The sequence below is a fragment of the Esox lucius genome, chromosome 21 (genome assembly GCF_011004845.1).
Source record: "Esox lucius isolate fEsoLuc1 chromosome 21, fEsoLuc1.pri, whole genome shotgun sequence".
Classification (NCBI taxonomy): Eukaryota; Metazoa; Chordata; class Actinopteri; order Esociformes; family Esocidae; genus Esox; species Esox lucius.
The window spans coordinates 11931496-11944064 of NC_047589.1; the positions used below are offsets into that span (position 1 = coordinate 11931496).

Below are 12569 nucleotides of genomic sequence, written 5' to 3' on the forward strand. Positions count from 1 at the left end.
TGCCTCTGTACTAACTGTAACCAAAATCATAAATGCCTTCAGTCGATGAAGATTAAAGAAAGCTGGTGAGATAAAGGCACCTTATGAAGTCTTACTGTACGGAGGGCTATGGACACCTCTTGTAAATGATACAATGCACACTATTGTACTAAGGTACTATATAATATACTGTAACATGTTGCAGGAGGACAATGTGTAAAGGGAAGTCCAGATATCAGTGTCACAGCAGGGGAACCATCAGCTGCAGGGAGAAAGGGCCAAAAAACTAGAGGGTGAAAAAGGAAAAGAGAGAGAGAGAGAGAGATACATGGGGGCGACTGTCTGAACGGTCCAGGCGCAAGACAGCTAATGTGCGAGGACAGCCTGTCCCACAGCGAGTGCCCGCCGGGCCGAGGTGTTACGAGTCACATACAATAACCTGCATCATTACTTCTGAAGGCTGTTAGGGTGCAGAAATCACATCAGTTTTCCTCTGCTGCCAACCTAACTATACTGTATTAACACGCGCAACACACAAAACCATAGGCAACCAATCGATCGCGCACACGCACGCGCGCACACACACACACACACACACACACACACACACACACACACAGGCACGCGCGTCAATGTTCCCGGTGTAGCCGCGTCACAGCAGAGAGTTGATGGTTCTCCGTTGTGCTGACAGATCCGCGGCGGGCCCTGCCGGAGTAACCGCGTGGCATTATCACCCCGTTCAGCGGGATCCATGTCTCCTCTCCGGGGCCGTCCCGTTTCGGAAGCCCGCTGTTTCCCACCCGTAGCCCCTCCGCTGGCGGCGGGGCTCTTCCCTCCTCCTCCTCCATCGCAGCGGTCGGAGCCTCCTGTACTTTAAGAGGACGCTGAGTCGGGCAGACAGCGCTGTTGTCTTTTCTCCGGCCTCCACTTGGTCTTCTTCTCAACACTTATTAACTGGCTGTCATGTTCTCTTCTATTCTTCCCTCCAGACGCTGTTCAACGTCCTCAGTCCACTTACCGCCAGCCCGTGGCCTCGTCCCGAACGGGAGCACTTATTTTTTCCGACCGGGATGCTCACGTTGTGCGCTATGTAGGGAACAGGACGAGCGTTTGGGAGGCGGGCCTGTCTGTGGCTGTGTAGCTAAGACTCTGGGCTGTTCACTGCCAGGAATCCTCATAACCATGGAAAGTGAGGCCGCTTCTGAACCTGTAGTGTGATCTGTGTGTATGCCTCTGTGTATGAGCGTGTGTGTGTGTGTGCGTCCCACTTAAAGAACACACACGATGTGTCATATAGAAAAGAACAAACACAAGCTTTTAGTTAAAACCAGCACTGTAAGCTGCACTGTAACTGCAACTGTGGTTATAGCCATTGTAAATCCTCCAACTCCGACTCTCTCTGAACCTCTTCTTTCCCCCTCCAAGACGAAAGGAAAGAGGTGCAGTGGCGCGTGTGCGTGTGTGGCCGTGCCCCCAACGTGGGACACTTCCCAGACTCAAACATGGTGCCATGGTCTAAAGGGCTTTGTGGTAAATCACTGTCATAGCCCAGTCTGCTGAGCTCTATGGACGGCTGGCTTTCTGCTGCCTCCTGGGTGACTAATATATCTTGTTAAATTGTGCTGAGGAGCGTGTTGAGGACCGTATACCTTTTCGATCCGTGCTGTCTCCTGGTGTGTGTGTGTGTTTATGTACCTGCATGCGTGTGTGTGTGTGTCTGCGTCTCAGTGTGTCAATATGTTCACTACAAGCGAGTGGGTGGGGATGTCAGTTATGCAAATATGTAAATTGCCATTAGGCCTTATTTCCTCCTACAGTGTACTCCCAATCTGCACCTCATACCCTAGAATACAGTGCACTGCTTTTGACGAGCTCTGCAGCGGTCAAAGGCAGCTAACCAAATAAGGAATGGGATGCCGTTTGGGGCGCACTGAGGGATCCCCGCTGTAACTAAGTCAGTCCCTAAGCTCTGAAGCTAGCCGTCCTTCAGCTTCGAGGTAATTGGTGAAGCCAGGTGGGTGATTCATATGGAATGGGAGGGTGGAAATGTTTTGGCAGATATCATTATTTTACAATGGCACCAATTTACAGTATCTCCCAACCCAGAAACATAAATCTTCTGATTTAATATCCACATCCTACCTACACCATGTATGTCTCTTAGTGGAGTCTGTACTGTTTCTTCTTCACAACTTGGCTATTAGCATACCCTGCTCAGGCTGCTGCAGTAAACTTTTTGAGTTAAATCCCAAATGGCACACTGTTCCCTATATAGTGCCCTACTTCTGACATGGTGCTCTATATAGGGAATAGGGTCAATACTAGTTTCCTTTATAGAGAATAGAGTAAAAAGTAGCGCACTATAGAGGGAATAGGGTGCTATTTGGGATGTATGCTAGTCTCTCGGGCCTTAGTGGAACACTGCACGCTAAGAACCTTCATATAGGAGGCTTTTACACACCCTTTCAACAGCAGGTATCCCTTTCATTAAAAACAGGCATCAGGGTGACCAGTTAAGAACACAAATACATATTGATTTCGGAACACTTGAATCCAAGGATGACTTGAATCTCAAAATGAAGGCCTCAGCTCGGATCTTATGCTTTTAAAGTGCCAGTATGCAACAGTGTCTCATAATCAGTTCCAACATAAACACACTAACATTTATGTTGCGGATTTTGCACATTTTCGTGTGTTTTGGTGAGACGTGAACTGGCCATAAATACACACATTAAAACCACATATTTTGTGCTTTTCTGTGCCTTTCGTGAAACTTGATATGTATGTTGTTTATTCATTGGCTCTGAATCGGCTGGGGTATATTTACTTGAAGGCAACTACATCAGAGTTCTTGCATTTTGTCATGGTTACACAGGAGGTTTATTAACCAATTACTAAAACGTAGGTCACTTTAGATTGCTTCTGATTGAAGCCCAGTTCACTTTTACCGAAGGGTGAGGGGAACTGAGCCATCCAGAGAGAAGCAGAACTCTTGCATGTGGTTGAATGGTAAACCACTCTGGAATGTGTTGTTTGATTGGATTTAACTAGTAAATGTGTGACGGAGCATGACACCTTTAATGTGACTGGTCGACCAACTGCTGGCCAGATATATGAATGCCTCCAATCATTGACTAACAGGTTTCTATCTACTCTTAATTAATCTGTTGATTTTCAACTAAATGTAAACGCCTGATGATGACTGCTGGGTATTCTTTAGGGTGTCCTACTGAAATGTCTTCCATTTTGTAAACACAGGTTCCATCAATCACAAGTTCCTTTTTTGTCCAATATATGAACGTAACTGGCAGAAGTTTCCTCTGTTTTTGATCCATAATGATGATAAGGAGATAATGAACTAAGTTAAAAATGTTCAGGAGATACTCTCCCTACAAAGATTAGATACGACGCAAAGACAATTCATTCCTTGTCAATAATCGTGTCCTACTTTTTTATCATAATTGACATCTAGAATCTTGACCTATTTTCTAACTTTCAAATGATGAGAGAAAAGATTTGATTAGCTCTCTGATATTAACTAGGATTTTATTTTCCCAGTCACTCAAATAGCCTTACAAAATAAAGGACCCCACAATTAAAGTCCCACAGTAGTCCCCCATAAAAAAAGATACGTTTCTGAATAAATATTAGGTAGGCTAAATACAATGCAATATCAATACAATATCACTCGATTGCAATTACGTGCCATTCAAAGTTAATAAGGAACAGTATATTATGTCAACAACATGAAAAAACACCTCTGATTAGCCACTGAAAAGTAAAGTTTCCACCATGAAAGTGGTGCATTCCTAGGTTTTTGACATAGGAATGCACCATTTTCAAAAAACTTCATAAAAAACAATCAGTTTAACACAATGCTTAATGGTGTCTAGCTAAGTATTTTAGCTTGGCGTGATGTTAACGCGTGACATAATTATCTAATGTTGAGACGTAATATTAGGACAAAGTAGTATAAAACTGTAGAATTGAAGAAAACGCAATAACTAACAATTTGGCACAAACATGTCAGCACTCAAATGTGCGTAAGTGTGCTCTTGAGTGTGTGTAGATTCTGTTCTTACCTAAGAACAAATCCCAAATAAGAAAACATTGGCGAATGTCAGAATTTCCATTGAATGTGGCCTGATTGACTAAGCGTCATACAGTTTCATTTCTCACCTAGGATAATATTGTGTTACGGGTTACACAGTTTCTTTTCCCTCTGTGTATCCAATTCACAAAATTCCTCCACAAGGGCCGGTGACATCCGCGGAATTTCCGACGTGTTCCACTTTGGGGAAGAGAAGCTGGAAAGAACCCACAGAGTTATTTAGACATTGTTCATTGAAGTAGCTTTGCAACTGTCTCCTCTAGGCCCTTCCACATTCAACAAAGATTCCCTATGTGACCGTTGATTCTGACTGCAGTGACAGTGAAGAGTAATGGATCCTGTTTATTTTGAAAGGCCGTTTGAGTGACTGGGAAAAGAGTATGGGCAGAGAGCAATTGCATACACCTGTTATTGTTAATTGCGCATGTTTCTCTGACCTGGAAACCAGGCCAGGCTAGCCATTCCGGAGTTCGCTCAAGGAGGCCAAGGAGGAGAGTTACAATTCCATGGTATTACTTTGTTTATGTTTGTGTGTGAATTGATTGTAAGACTTTGTGGCAACATGAAGTCCAGTTCCAATCCAATTGCTAAGTTGACTCTATGTATTACTGTCATTTTTCACCTACAGCCAAAAGAATGATAGAAAAACCTGTGGAGACACATTAAACACAAGAGCATTTACATCTTTCTCATTTAGCTTGTCTTTTGTCCTTGAAAAGTGTGTGTGTGTGCGTGTGTGTAAGAGTGCGTGTCCATCCCTCCTAACTAGGACATTGAGCTCAAAGGTTAAACATACATCACCATTCATTAGCGTTTCATTACCATGTCCAGCCTACACACCACAATATTCTCACAAACAGTCTGATTGCTTTCTTTCTGAACACACAATAAAGCTAATGACCAATTAACAACACACAATGCACTCAGGGAACCTCTCAGTTTAGTTAATTACACACATGTAGAATGACAAGTAAACAGTCCGATTTTATGGACGGATTTCACTCTTTACCGCCTTGCAGAACATGGTATCTGGAACTTACAGTTGACCTTTCAGGGGAAAGGAACACTGACCTTCAAAAACACTGTTTTTTATTTTCCAGAGAGTTTTTATCTTGTACAAGTAGCCAAAAACAGTCCTCTCAAATTGGTGGGACATCAGCAAAACTTCTTGACTGTTATTTTGCTGTTGTACCATTAGAATACATTTTGGCCATTACCTCTATGAATGAAGGCACGCCATCGGCATAATGAAATACATCATACTGAAAACAACTATGTTAGTAATAACTACCCCTTGACTTGTGACATATAATTTTTATTTCCCCTCTGTCCACGAAGAGGCATATTTATTTTGGGTGTAAAAGACCAATTATAATACTCTCTAGTCAGTCTATAATGTTGTCTTCATAATTGTGTGTATCGCTTCACTTAGGCAAACACTGAGCACATAAACCCAGAAATGTCCAAATGAAAAATGTTCAATACAACCAAAGCCATGATAATCGCCACATATGGACCTTGACTAATGCACAGAAACCATCAAGGTGCCCCAAGGTATTCAGAGACTGGCTTCAAATGCACACAGACACGCGCACCAACCCACGCACCCACCCACCGTGCGCACACAACACACACACACACAAACAAGCGGGAGATTTGTTTGGTATTTGGCTGTGCAGTGTCTTAGAAGATTCCCATTGGGAAACTGCAGTGGTAAGGGTGTACAGACAGACGGACAGTAAGCATTGGGTTGTGATTTCATTAGTTCCAGATGCTGCTGCTTGGAGGACTGAGGGCTTGAAAGGTTCAATATTATAATTCTAGAGCAGGTCACATCAAAATGACGCTGTCCATCTGGAGCAGACATAATGTAATCAGCAGTGGGTCAATGGTCATCACAGCCATCCCCGGCCATCGGGTTTAGCCACATCCTGTGATGTCATTATCATCATCATCATCATCAAACGAACACACGTGGCATGAGGGAGATTAGAAAGGAGAGAAAGACGGAGAGATGAGATGGAGTGAAAAGAATGAGAGACAAAGAAAGATGGGTGACAGAAAGGGAAAGACAGAGAAACAGAAGAGAGAAAGAGACAGAGATAATTGAGGGACAGAGAGAGGGAGAGAAAGTGGGAAAGACAGACAGAGGGAGTGAGACTGGAGAGACATGAAGATCTGGCGAGAGAGAAGTGTGGGCACATTGTGACTGTTCACAAAATAAGGTGGAAATTGAGCTGCACTTCCTAATCCCCTGCCAAAAGTACAACCACATTAAAGGTGTGTGAGACACTTTATGCCTGGGCTGCCCAACCCTGTTCCTGGAGATCTACTGTCCTGTAGGTTTTCTTCTTTACTCCATTTGTAACTAACCCAGTTAAGCTTTTTATCCAGCTAATTATTAGAGTCAGGTGTGCTAAATGAGTTGGAGAGAAAACCTACAGGACAGTAGATCTCCAGGAACAGACCTGACATTAAATGTCTCACACACCTTTAATGTGGTTGTACAGGAGCCCTGTTTTACGCAACTAATACAGAGTTGAAAAAATAATTTGAGAAAACATAAAAATGTATAAAATCCCACATCAGTTAGGAAGTATACCATCACAGCAGGAACATTTGTGACCCTTTTGTCACCCCTGTCGTCTGAGCAGTTGAGGGACGGGGAGGGAACACGGAGGGGGAGAAGGTTGTGGACATTTCGGAGAAGGGGACGTGTTAAGAGGACGTGTTAAGGGGACGTGTTAAGGGGACGTGTTAAGGAGCGAAGAAAACACTGTTGGGGGGTCCTTCTTATTCTTTCTGTTTATGTTTTTTGCTGTGGGTCATGAATGTTTGTTCTTTTCTCCTCTGTTTACATAATGAATTATTAAGGTATATTTTGGTAAAAGTTCTTGTCTCCTTGTGTGTTTTACAGAGAAAAGGGCAACCAGCGAAGCACAAATCACATTGTAAACATAACCAATATTTATAACTCTATTTATTTTCCCTTGTCATTGATACTCTATTTGCACACTTTTACAGCACTGTGTATAGTTAATGATATAAAATTTGAAATGCCTTTATCCCTATGAATTGTTTGTGTGTACAATTGCAGCTATTTTCATTATTGCTTTTTTATCCTTCTTATTTTCCAGTTGCTTTGGCAAAATAAACAAATACTTCCTATGCAAATACAGCCCTTGAAATTTAAATTGAATTGACAGAGAAAGAGAGAGGGAGCAAAAGAGATGGAGCAAGAAAAGAGTGAGAGAAAGAGAGGGAGGGTGTGGTAGAGAGACAACGACAGGAGAGAGAGTGGGTGATAAAGAGAGAGGGGGGGTACAGAGAGAGTGTGCAAAGGGGGAGAAATGACCCTTAAGGAGAAGTGCAGATTAAGAAAGACAATCATTGTCACCTCATCACAATATCCAGCCTTTAATATGGTCCTCTACTAATAATGTAGACAACCCCCCCCCACCCCACCCCCCCCCCCCACACACACACACACACAACATACACACAAAGGCATGCACATACAACAAACAACCCCATGAATATTCTGTATGGACCCATACACAAGTGCATACACCACACTCACACGTGCACAATGGGAAGAAAGTCTATTTGCAGAGGCTTTAAATATTCAGTAACTGACGTGTTTTCTGTATGTCTTTGATCAGACGCAGTTCCTATGCTATCGCTTTCATCCTCCAATTTCAAAGCCGAATGTATGTAAAAACTGAGCCATAAACACACCTCCAAACATGACACGTAAAACTGTTTGGTTTCAAAAGTCTCTGTCTTCAGTCTCAGTATAATGTTATTGTACAATGTCGAACTGCTGGCATCTGAAAAGCAGCGTTAAGTCATTCTCAAATGCAGATGGGCGTAAAATGGAATTGGGATCATTAATTTTACCAGTAGGTCTAACTATGAACACATGTATTTACAATGACAGAAACACTCACATTTCAAATTAACTTGCCCTAAGTACTAACTCAACAACACAGAAATAGCTTTAGTAACGACATACTAGTCACACAGGTATTACTGTGTAACTACATTCAATGTGGTTGTTGCAGAGTCAGCTTTTCCACAGCTGGAACAAGTTATGTGTAATCACACAATAAGTTGATGTTATGTGACATGTAACTACTGAAGTCAATGCATGTTATATTGTTGCACTATGTTACTAATGTTTTGTAATAAAAATTTTCAAAGACACCTGTCAATCATCATGTTAACTCATGCCAACATGTGACAAATGCAACCGCATGAGACCACTACCATTAACTTCAGAAGTAGTACAAAGTTAGGGACTGATAACAATAAGTTGTTACTAGGCACACCCTATCATTAACTGCTGACAATTTTCAGTTGAATGGCTAAGTGTGTCCAAACTTTTGACTGGTACTTCATATGAAGTCAATTTATAAATATATATATATATATATATATACATAGATATATCTATTATGTTGTTACTACAGCTATCTCTGCGCAAGATTAAGTAATTAACTACAGAAATAAGGTCAACATAATATGAGATACCTAAAATGGTATCTAAATTAGACTGATTTTAAGTGTTAATGTGAAACATGTTTTATTTCCAAAGCTGACAATTAATGTGATGCATGATACACCCATTGCACAAGTATCTGTCAACACTGTAAAATATGTTTGGGGGTTTTCCAAATCATTATACAATAGCAGATGATCGCCTCATTTCACAAGTCTTGTGGTAATTTGAATGCCTCCAGGCATTTCACGCAGGGTTTGAAAGTTATAGAAATATGCCCACCCCACATGAAGCATTATATGGGATAGTTGCATCAAGCTGTATGATAATCATGAATAATTCATTAATCAGGTGAAATGTAGGAAATGTATTATGTTCTTATTGTATTGAAGTATTTGTGTGCTCACATAATATGGTATGCATAGATATACCCAGAATTCCAGGAACACAGTGAGTGACTACTCCCAAACTTGAGAATGCATTTAAAAACAAAATCGAATTATATTATTGGGACGATCTTCATGATTGAATCGTGAATGATAAATACATTTCTATGCAGTATATATTAAGCAAAGGTCAAGTGTCAAGCGTGTGATGTACATGGAACTAAAGAAAAGAAAACCGCAAGCCAAGAAACAATAGCCACGGTCAATGTGCAATGGGCATCAGAAAGAAACAATGGAACAAAATATCAGTTGAATAACGCACGGAATTGAAGATATCAAAAGAAATACAAAAATGTTTAAGTATAGAATAGCATAGCATTTTAGTACTATCCGAATTTTGTACCAGCCCAAAGTTAGTACTTGAAAATAGCCCAACTTTTGCGATTTAATATATATATGGACTGAATCAATGCTCTCCAGAAGATGCATACCTTCAAAACCTCAGGCTAGTACAGCCACATTTCAACATCAAGGCCTGGCTCGTGCTCATCAGTCTATACCGCCGCGTCACTTACAGCGCAACTGTACGTACATTGACAGAGAATGTCATAGGATTTTCATCAATGCATGTAGTCCATTCTACAGTAGCCTTTACCTAGAGCGATATTTCATCCCGTAGCCTAACCAGTGGGAGAGAATAAAAAACTGAACCTTTTAATATCCCGCAGGCCTAACACCAACACATAACGAATAATAGATTTTCTTCATTGCTAAAATTGAACGAAGAGATAAGGTATAGCCACAGTTTATCACTCCACCCGACTTGTGGTGTTCTAACACTGCTAGGCTACTGTAGCCATACTGCACTCTTCAGATGATCTGGTGCAGTCAAGTGATTAAACATGACGGTGTCTCACATTTTAACCACTGAGTATTATCAAAAATACAATAACTAAATGCATTTAATAAACAAAACCCAAAAGTTGACGCAGTGGAGCATAGTGGTCTTTGTAATGTCAAACGCATTGCACATCTAGGGATATTCTAAGCAACTTCCAAAGATGTATGCTAAAGTTACGTCAACGAGACTGACCTTTATTTTTGAATCACATATGAATTGTAAATAACGTATTGGACATATATGACGGTACCTGAAAACCAATTAATCCGCAACGGTCAATAAATGCACCTCTAGGACGCAATGGACACTCGACTCGGCAGTTTTCCAACAGTAGCCTTCTATATCGGGAGGCGCTTTCATTCCGTAACAAATCACAAAGATAAAACGATTTTGACAGCGACATATAAAAAAGTTGATTTAATTGCCACACTTACCTGCCACCGAAGTTCTTATTCAGTTGGAGAAATCCTACGATAGCAAAGCTGCAGTTGGTGAGATAAGGGCGAAGTGTATCCGTTCGTTCACTGCAGCAGTTCCAAAAGCGCTGTTCCTCAACTGCGTTTCGCTGTTTCACGCAGGCAGCATCACTTCTGTGTGGATGTCCGGGAGGTTGTAGGAAAGGGACTGAGACTACGATTGGCTGCCATTCACAAGTCCCTGATACAGGGCAGGGGGAGAAATCAGCCGACAGAAATAATGAACCGCTTGACGCACCGAGGCAGATTTGAACCGACTATGAATGCGTTTCAACGGAGGGAAAAAACAATTATTCCTATTCGAAATTTCCCTTCAATACACATTACTAGTCATTTTGAAACCTTCAGCCTGTAAAGACCACCAACACCTAAGTGGATGCATATAAATATAGTGCTTATGAAGGGATTTGAAAATATTTTAACACATAGACTGAAAGAATTTGAAGGACTAACATACTTTAAATTCAAATTTTAAGTAGACCTAAAATATTGAAAAAGCTACACAAAGTAGAAACAATAGTTGTTCCCAAAACACAAAAAAAATAAAAAATAATAACACATCCCAATAGTACTTCTGTGAGAGCTGTTTCCTCCCCAGGGTTAATGTCATCATGGCTGCTGTTAGTTGCATGAGTTTAATTCCTGGAACTCCTCCAAGCATCCACTTTGGAGTTGTCCTTTCAACCAAGCATCAAACTCCTTGCCTAGCAAAGCTAGGGCCAACTACAGTGAGCCAAAGGGATTTCTACATTTGGCATCATGTTGTATCAAAAGATCAGCCAGTGACTACTGACTGACCGACTGACTGCGGCTCTTGACTAAAACCATTGCAGCTGAATTGGCTCACACACACATCTAGCCTCAGTATAAATTATCTGAATGTGTGTATCATTCCTCATTCGTGTTCATGTACTTTATCTGTCTGTGTCTGTCTGTCCAACCTCAGTTTCCCAGGGGGGAATGTTCATACACACACAAACACACACAAGCATAAAACACAAACACGTTTCTTATTCTGTGACATAACCCTGACCCAGAAACCAATTTTCAATAATCCCTAGCCCTAAACCTAACTTTTCCTGTAACCTTGATTTCCTAACATCTTTGTATGAACTTAACCTAGCCATAACTCCTAACCTTAACTGCTGATGCCTAAATCTGAGACAGTCCAAAAAAACTCTTTGGAATTTTGTTTCTGTATGTGTGAGGACATCTGGTCCCCACAAGTACATATAAACGTGGATCTCACACTAAAGAGAAAAAACAGTTTTGTGCGTGTGCGTTCAAGCGTGGGAGGGTTGGTGGGTGTGTGCATGCGCTTGCCTGTATGTGAAAATGCATAACATCTTCTTCATGTATTTGAAGTCAGTCTGAATACCTTGGGGCACTTCGATTGTTCCTATGCATCAATGTCTACATGTAGCGATTATCATGGCTGTGGTTTTAAGGTCTACATGTAGTGATTATCATGGCTGTGGTTTTAAGGTCTACATGTAGTGATTATCATGGCTGTGGTTTTAAGGTCTACATGTAGTGATTATCATGGCTGTGGTTTTAAGGTCTACTTGTAGTGATTATCATGGCTGTGGTTTTAAGGTCTACATGTAGTGATTATCATGGCTCTGGTTTTAAGGTCTACTTGTAGTGATTATCATGGCTGTGGTTTTAAGGTCTACTTGTAGTGATTATCATGGCTGTGGTTTTAAGGTCTACATGTAGTGATTATCATGGCTGTGGTTTTAAGGTCTACTTGTAGTGATTATCATGGCTGTGGTTTTAAGGTCTACATGTAGTGATTATCATGGCTGTGGTTTTAAGGTCTACATGTAGTGATTATCATGGCTCTGGTTTTAAGGTCTACTTGTAGTGATTATCATGGCTGTGGTTTTAAGGTCTACATGTAGTGATTATCATGGCTCTGGTTTTAAGGTCTACTTGTAGTGATTATCATGGCTGTGGTTTTAAAAATCATTTTTTCCCTAGGTTTATGTGATCAATGTTTCCTAAGCAAAGCAACATAGAAATGATGAAGACAATGTTATAGTCTGACTACAGAGACTCTTTCTGTAATTTTACCCCTATAATCAATATGCCCCCTATTGGGGAAACAAGAAATTCAAAACATGACAGGTGATTGGGGTAGTTATTACTGACTTGCTTGCTCTCACAAAAATTAAGTATTTTTAAGTTGTCTATTTGTTTTTTGTTTTGTCTT

At 41.0% G+C, this 12569-nt stretch overlaps 1 protein-coding gene across 3 annotated transcripts in view; it reads right to left on the minus strand.

Moving 5' to 3' along the window:
- The window catches only part of LOC105031120 (cadherin-6), a 59378-nt gene extending 48784 nt beyond the window's left edge, over positions 1-10594 (minus strand). For 2 of the 3 annotated variants that reach the window (XM_010905371.5, XM_010905372.5), the window contains exon 1: positions 10313-10594. The gene's annotated coding sequence lies outside the window, so the exon portion shown is untranslated. Of the gene's footprint in view, positions 1-4158; positions 4179-10312 lie in introns of those variants that run through there. The other variant, XM_034289404.1, reaches the window with a different exon arrangement.
- Between the last annotated feature and the right edge of the window lie 1975 nt (positions 10595-12569).